The sequence below is a fragment of the Mustela nigripes genome, chromosome 5 (assembly GCF_022355385.1).
Source record: "Mustela nigripes isolate SB6536 chromosome 5, MUSNIG.SB6536, whole genome shotgun sequence".
Classification (NCBI taxonomy): domain Eukaryota; kingdom Metazoa; phylum Chordata; class Mammalia; order Carnivora; family Mustelidae; genus Mustela; species Mustela nigripes.
The window spans coordinates 125,237,726-125,243,725 of record NC_081561.1 but is presented as its reverse complement, the minus strand read 5'-3'; the positions used below and the strand labels follow the sequence as shown (position 1 = coordinate 125,243,725).

General features: G+C 45.4%; 1 long non-coding RNA gene across 1 annotated transcript in view; it reads left to right on the top strand.

Annotated features, from left to right (window-relative positions):
* Nucleotides 1-207: 207 nt before the first annotated feature.
* The window catches only part of LOC132018331 (uncharacterized), a 62,330-nt gene continuing 56,537 nt past the window's right edge, over nt 208-6,000 (top strand). The window contains exon 1 of the long non-coding RNA XR_009404510.1: nt 208-303. This is a non-coding gene — a long non-coding RNA (uncharacterized LOC132018331). The remainder of the gene's footprint in view (nt 304-6,000) is intronic.

Sequence of the window (6,000 nt, the reverse complement as noted above, 5' to 3'; positions counted from 1 at the left end):
GGGGTGGGACAGCATTCCAGCAGCCCAAATTAAGCAATGAGATCTAAGCCCCTCAGTAACTGCAAGGCGTGTAATTTCCTCTTTCACCTCTATTTCCTGCCTACTTTCTGCACATGCAGGTCAAGTTGGGTTTTGAGATTTGTAACTTCCTTAGGGTGACATTGAGGAAGGGGACTGTTCGGGGAAGAGGCGGGGACATCTTTTCTTTGGAAGAGCTATGGGGGTCGCTTGCTGAGAGATCGATGGAGTGCTGCAGTCTCCATTGGGAAGATCTAAGTGGGATCTTTGTCTTAGGAAGAGCTTGTGAGTAAGGAATTAACAAATTCTTCTTCCCAATTGGGGACTAGACCTAGAAAGTTTTTACACTCATTTCTATTATGAAGGAAAAAAAAAAGAAAAGAAGGAGGGGGAGGAGGGGGAGGAGGGGGAGAAGGGGGAGGCTATGTTCACAGCCCTCTGCCCTCACCAGCCTGTCTGAATATTCTGGTCTAAGCTGAGGAGCTCAGGGCAGAGAGAAAGGGTTTCCAGACTTGTCTGTTTAGCGGCTCTGAGGGAAGAGCAGCCTGGGCTGAGCTAGGAGGAAGCTGTGGTTTTCCATTACTAATAGTAATAGGCCTTTTGCTTAAGACTCGACTCTGCTTTTCAAAGACTTTGCTGTACTGTGCAAATTACTCAAGAGGCTTTCCTTGTATCACCGTAAACACCAGCGACTTGACTCAAAACCTCCCTTGTTTTCTCTGGGAGGGCACTTGCAGGCTCTTTGTTGCTGCTGCTGCTGCTTCTTCTTCACCTTTTCTGAAATATTTTATTTATGAGAAGGAGAGAGGGAGAGAGGGAAAGAAAGAGAATGAGTGCGGCAGGGGATGGGCAGAGGAAGAGGAAGAAGCAGACTCCTCTACTGAGCAGGAAGCCCATTGTGGGGCTCCACCCTAGGACCCTGGAATGGAGACCAGAGCCAAAGGCAGACCCTTGGCCAACTCAGCCACCCAGGTGCCCCTCTTTGTTGCTTCTAAATGGGGAATTAGAATATGCTTTCAAACACTACGATGACAAATTTTGGAAGGATATATAAGCACAATGGACCCTTTGGGGGCATTAAAGTAGGGACCCAATATGTTTTATATATTTATATATTTCTGAACTTTTCAATTTCTTTTTCCTGTTTTCTTTATTTCCTTGGTTCTTTAGTCATGTCAAAGACTGCAATAAGTGTCTGCGGAAGCCACCATCCTGAACAAAAGCTAAGATCTTTCTAATGATTTCTATTTAAGTATATGGTCTCCTCACTTCCATGTCATCCCTTGGCCACCTCTCCAGTCACGATCACCTTTAGCCAAGATTCATCATTCTTCTGCTTTCTTTGAGAGTTTTATTGCAGCAAATAGATTCCCAAGAATTGTGGGATTTTGTTTTTGGGTTTTTTTTTTTGGGGGGGGGGGTATTGTAGTTGTCTTAAATTTTATGACAAGGGAGGAACGTTTTATGTAAAAGTTGGGCACTCATGTTTTCCAGTTACTATTTACTGAATTGTTGAGATTCAACCAAATGTTTGGTCCGTTCATTTCGCTTGTTGTCTAAATATTTTGTACGTTTTCAGTAACAACTAGTTTAAATCTTAAAAAATTAGGGCACCTGGGTGGCTCAGTTGGTTAAGCAACTGCCTTCAGCTCAGGTCATGATCCTTGAGTCCTGGGATCGAGTCCTATATCGGGCTCCCAGCTCCAAGGGGAGTCTGCTTCTCCCTCTGACCTTCTTCCCTCTCATGCTCTCCCTCACTGTCTCTCTCTCAAAGAAATAAATAAAATCTTTAAAAAAATTAATATAACTATCAAAAGTAATATCATGTATATTAGCAGATTAAACAGTGATTTGATATAATCTGTCAGTGGGAAGTAACAGAGTTGTACCTCCTCTTGACACACACTACAGTCTTGGGGCACCTGGGTGGCTCAGTCATTAAGTATCTGCCTTCAGCTCAGGTCATGATCCCAGGGTCCTGGGATCGAGCCTCACCCATATCAGGCTCCCTGCTCAGCAGGAAGCCTGCTACTCCCTCTCCCACATCCCCTGCTTCTGTTCCCTCTCTCGCTGTGTCTCTCTCTCTCTGTCAAATAAATAAATAAAATCTGGAAAAAAAAAAAGTCAAGCTTAATGGGGATATTATGCAAAATGTAACTCATCAGGAATAGCCTTAAGGGCAGTAGAAAAACACTGATTTGCATGATTTGTATAAAGTTTACATTTTAAGGATACCAAGCAATCTTTCAACTTTCCACATGCTTATGCTTTGCGAAGTATTGTACATTCTTAGAGTAGGTCAGTGTTAGCATTTTCTCTCCTCTTAATCTATCTTAGACCCTTGCCAGAAAAGAAAAAAAAAGCTTTTCCTCTAAACTCTTGAAGTTTGTTCTCTGAGGCCTGTGAATCAAACTGACACAGTTAGCAAGAGACAAGACACAATTTAATCATGCATTTGTATTAGCGTATGTGCAGGTGTTCACAGAAAAATGTGACTCAAAGGTGTGGTTAAAATTTGGGGCTTATATGTTGTCTTAATGGGGGGGGGGGAAGGGGGAGAAGTGCACTTAAAAGAAAACAAAGGACTTTCTGGAGAGATGAATGAGCCCTCAGGTTCACAGGAGGTATGACAGGTTTGTGGCAACGTCTATTTAGGTGTGGTATAGAGACTCTCACCTCTAGCTGTCCCGAGGAGCGGATTTATGATAACTGATGTGTCTTGAATTCTTTGAGGATGTTCTGCTTTTAAGGCAGATAAGAGATTTAAAGAACTCAAATGCCTTCTGCTCAAAATAATTTTTGCACCACAGCAGTATTTTCTGGACCTTTTCGCCGCAACCTGTAGTAATATAGTCACAAATTGTTGGCAAAATTGTCACAAAAATTTCTAAATTATCTCAACTCGTTGCCCTTTTTAACATGTGTGTTTGGTAAGGTATAGGGAAATGCTCTTCTTCATTTGTGATTCTAAACAGCATTTGACAAAGTCTTATGCAGATCAACACTGAAGAAATTAGGTCTGATTTCTATGGCAACAGTGGGGAGGGGGAACTGTCTAGAAAGACTATCTAGGGTCTCAAGGCTTTATCCAGGAACCTGTCCCTGTTCCCAGGGAACAGCCCAAGGCTTCCATACCCCAAGGAGCGAGCACCTCCCCAAGGAGGCTCATCTGTGACCCTGAAACTCTTTGGTAAAATGCTCAAAGGGGAAAGTTGGCTTTCTTCCCTTGGAGGAGGCATTGGGGGATGGCAGAAGATAAGAAGTTTCTAGGAAGAAAAGAATGTAAGGGGAACAGTGAGAGGATGAAAGTCTTCAGATAAGAGGCAAAGGGGAAAAGCATTTTCTGCCAACATTGTGAGAAGTGAAAGAAATAAAAGCAAGCTGGCTTTAGGGCAGGGCTAAAACCAGCTGGGCAAAAAGATCCTTCATTTCTAAGATGAGGTTTTTTGCAACAATGAGGGAAAACCAAGGGTCATCCAAATGTCGTCCAGGCTTGCCTAAGACAGGGTCTGCTGCAGGTGACAAGACAAGACACCTGGGGTTCTGTGGGAGGATTTCAGAGCTATGGGGGAAGCTCCTTGCCACCCCACATCCCCACCCCATGCCTCCACTGTTCTCTGTGACCAGCACAAAGGCCTGGGGCAGATATGAGGGCTTTGTGACAATGTCTGTTTAGGTGTTATGGAGACTTCTCACCTCTAGCTGTCCTAAGGAATGGGTTTATGATAACTGATGTGTTTTGAATTTTTTGAGGAGGCTCTGTTTTTAGGCAGATAAGAGGTTTCAAGAACTCAAATGCCTTCTGCTCAAAATAATTTTTATGACACAGCAATGCATTCTGGACCTTTTTGCTGCAACCTATAATAATAAATTATAGTAACAAATTGTTGGCAAAATTGGGGCAGAACCCCAGCCTTCCCAAAGGGCTGCCTTCTCTAGCGGGAGGGAGGGAATCTTTGCAGGGAGAGTTTGTGTGTGTCCACAGAGGTGTCTTTTTCTAGAAGCACCCGATTCTTGAAGGTCCATAAGGGAAGGGTCATCCTCAGAAAGCGGCTCCAGTGCAGGCAGGCTGGTGTGGCAGATACATTGTGAGGAGAACCGTGTGGCAGACGGAGGTTGGGGCTGGTGGGCCGCAGTGTTCTTCAGAGGGACAACTTTCCTCAGGCCTTCCAGATTCACAGCTACGGTCTCCAGGGTGGATCCCCGTTTAGAAGAGAGGTTCATCCTGAGGCTGCCAACCGCTTCCACCTCAGTTTCGGGATCCGTCCGTGCATAGACTTTGGGCGAGGGCTGGGCAGCACCAGGAGATGAGGGCCCTGTAGGGCAGCTTGAGTGGACTGTGGTTTTGCCCAGGGCCTGCCTGAGCCTGGAGCTGGGAAACGAGGAGAGGCCAGGAAGGCTGCAAGGCTGGGCCTGTTCGGATGCTCACGGGTTGGCTTCCCTGTGGAAGACGGGAAGGTGTGGGTGAGGTGGAGGTCTGGTTGAGGCTGACCGTGCATTTCCACTGAGAATGGACCAGACCAAGGCCTGAAAAGGAGCCAGCTGTGGGCAGGGGGGCCCAGCACCTCCCAAGTCCGTCTGAACTTCTTGTTCTCTGTGTTTTTGCCCTTTTGCTCTCTCTGATATTAAGTCAAGCTTTGCCCAAGTCCCACTCGGTTTCAGCCTACCAGAGCAATAAGGAACGGAGGGCATTGAGGGAAGACAGGGTCATGGGGACAGCAAGGGAACAGAGGACAAATCAGATGCTTAACCAACTGAGCCACGTAGGCACCCCTAAAAATAAATTTCTTAAATAAAAAAGAATAAAAAATTTAAAAAATTCCTTAGCCTCTAGAGAGTAGCCCCTAGCACTTCTCCCAGGATTTCTTATACTAGTAATTCCTTTACTCTCTTCTGCTTTCGGGGGGTATTTCAGCAGAAAAGTTTGAGAAATAGGCTTTAGTAGAACTAAATGAGAAGACGAGGCAGTGAGAATCACAGAGAAAGAAGTTCTCAGACTGAGGTACGTTGTCCAGAAAGGGCCTGGGTTGTTGGCAACAGCCGGCTGAGAACATTGACAAGAGGGAGCTTGGAAATTCAACGAGTAATTATAATGCTGGTTTACCTTTGAGGACTTCACAGGAGGCCTGGAGCTCTTCTGTTGAGAAACGGCTTTATGTTCTATCAGGTCCAGCCCCTTCTTCCTTTTGGGGAAGCCCCATAGCCCAGAGAACGGTAGTCATTTGCCTGAGGTCACAGAATCATTGGCAAAGATGGAAAAAGAACCAAGGACTCCTACGTCCTAACGTCTTAATTGTGATAATAGGAAACAAAGCTCTGTCTCTTATTTTACTAATCTCTAGGATTGAAGATAAATGTATTCTTAGCTCCATTTACTCCCAGGTTAACATAAGCCCTCCAGGGCTAGAAGTTTCTTTGGAGTTGGATTGGGGGCATTCCAAGAATGGAGAAATGAGATCTTCACTCTTGGCTCATTCATCTAGTCCTTGGACGCATGTTAATTGCTCGTCTGTTGCAGACCAGACACTGTGTAGGTGGAGGGAATATGGAGATGAGCTGTTTTCGGTCCTCAAGAGGTGTGTAGATCAGAGTAGAAGATACCCCCTGCTTGATAGGGTTGGTAGAGACCCATCACAGCACATCAGGATGTTTGCAGGACAGCCATGCGCAGGGTTCCAGGGAAACACAAAAGGAGGCTGTGTAGCTCAGACAGGGGTGAGGTCAGGGAAATTCTTGCAGAGGTGTCATTTTATAGAGTAGAGAGATATGGTTGGTAGGCTAGAATGAAACTTTTGATAATTAACGTTCTCTCCACCAGAGTTCTTAAAATATTTGCAGACACTAGGCAGTGTGTTGTCCTTGTACGTGTCCTATCATCCAAGTGTTAGATTTTTTGGCCTCTTGCAGGCCACACAATGGTGAAAACTCACAGCCATCAGCCGTTATGCCGTCATATGGGGCCCAGGTTGTCCACCACGGTTT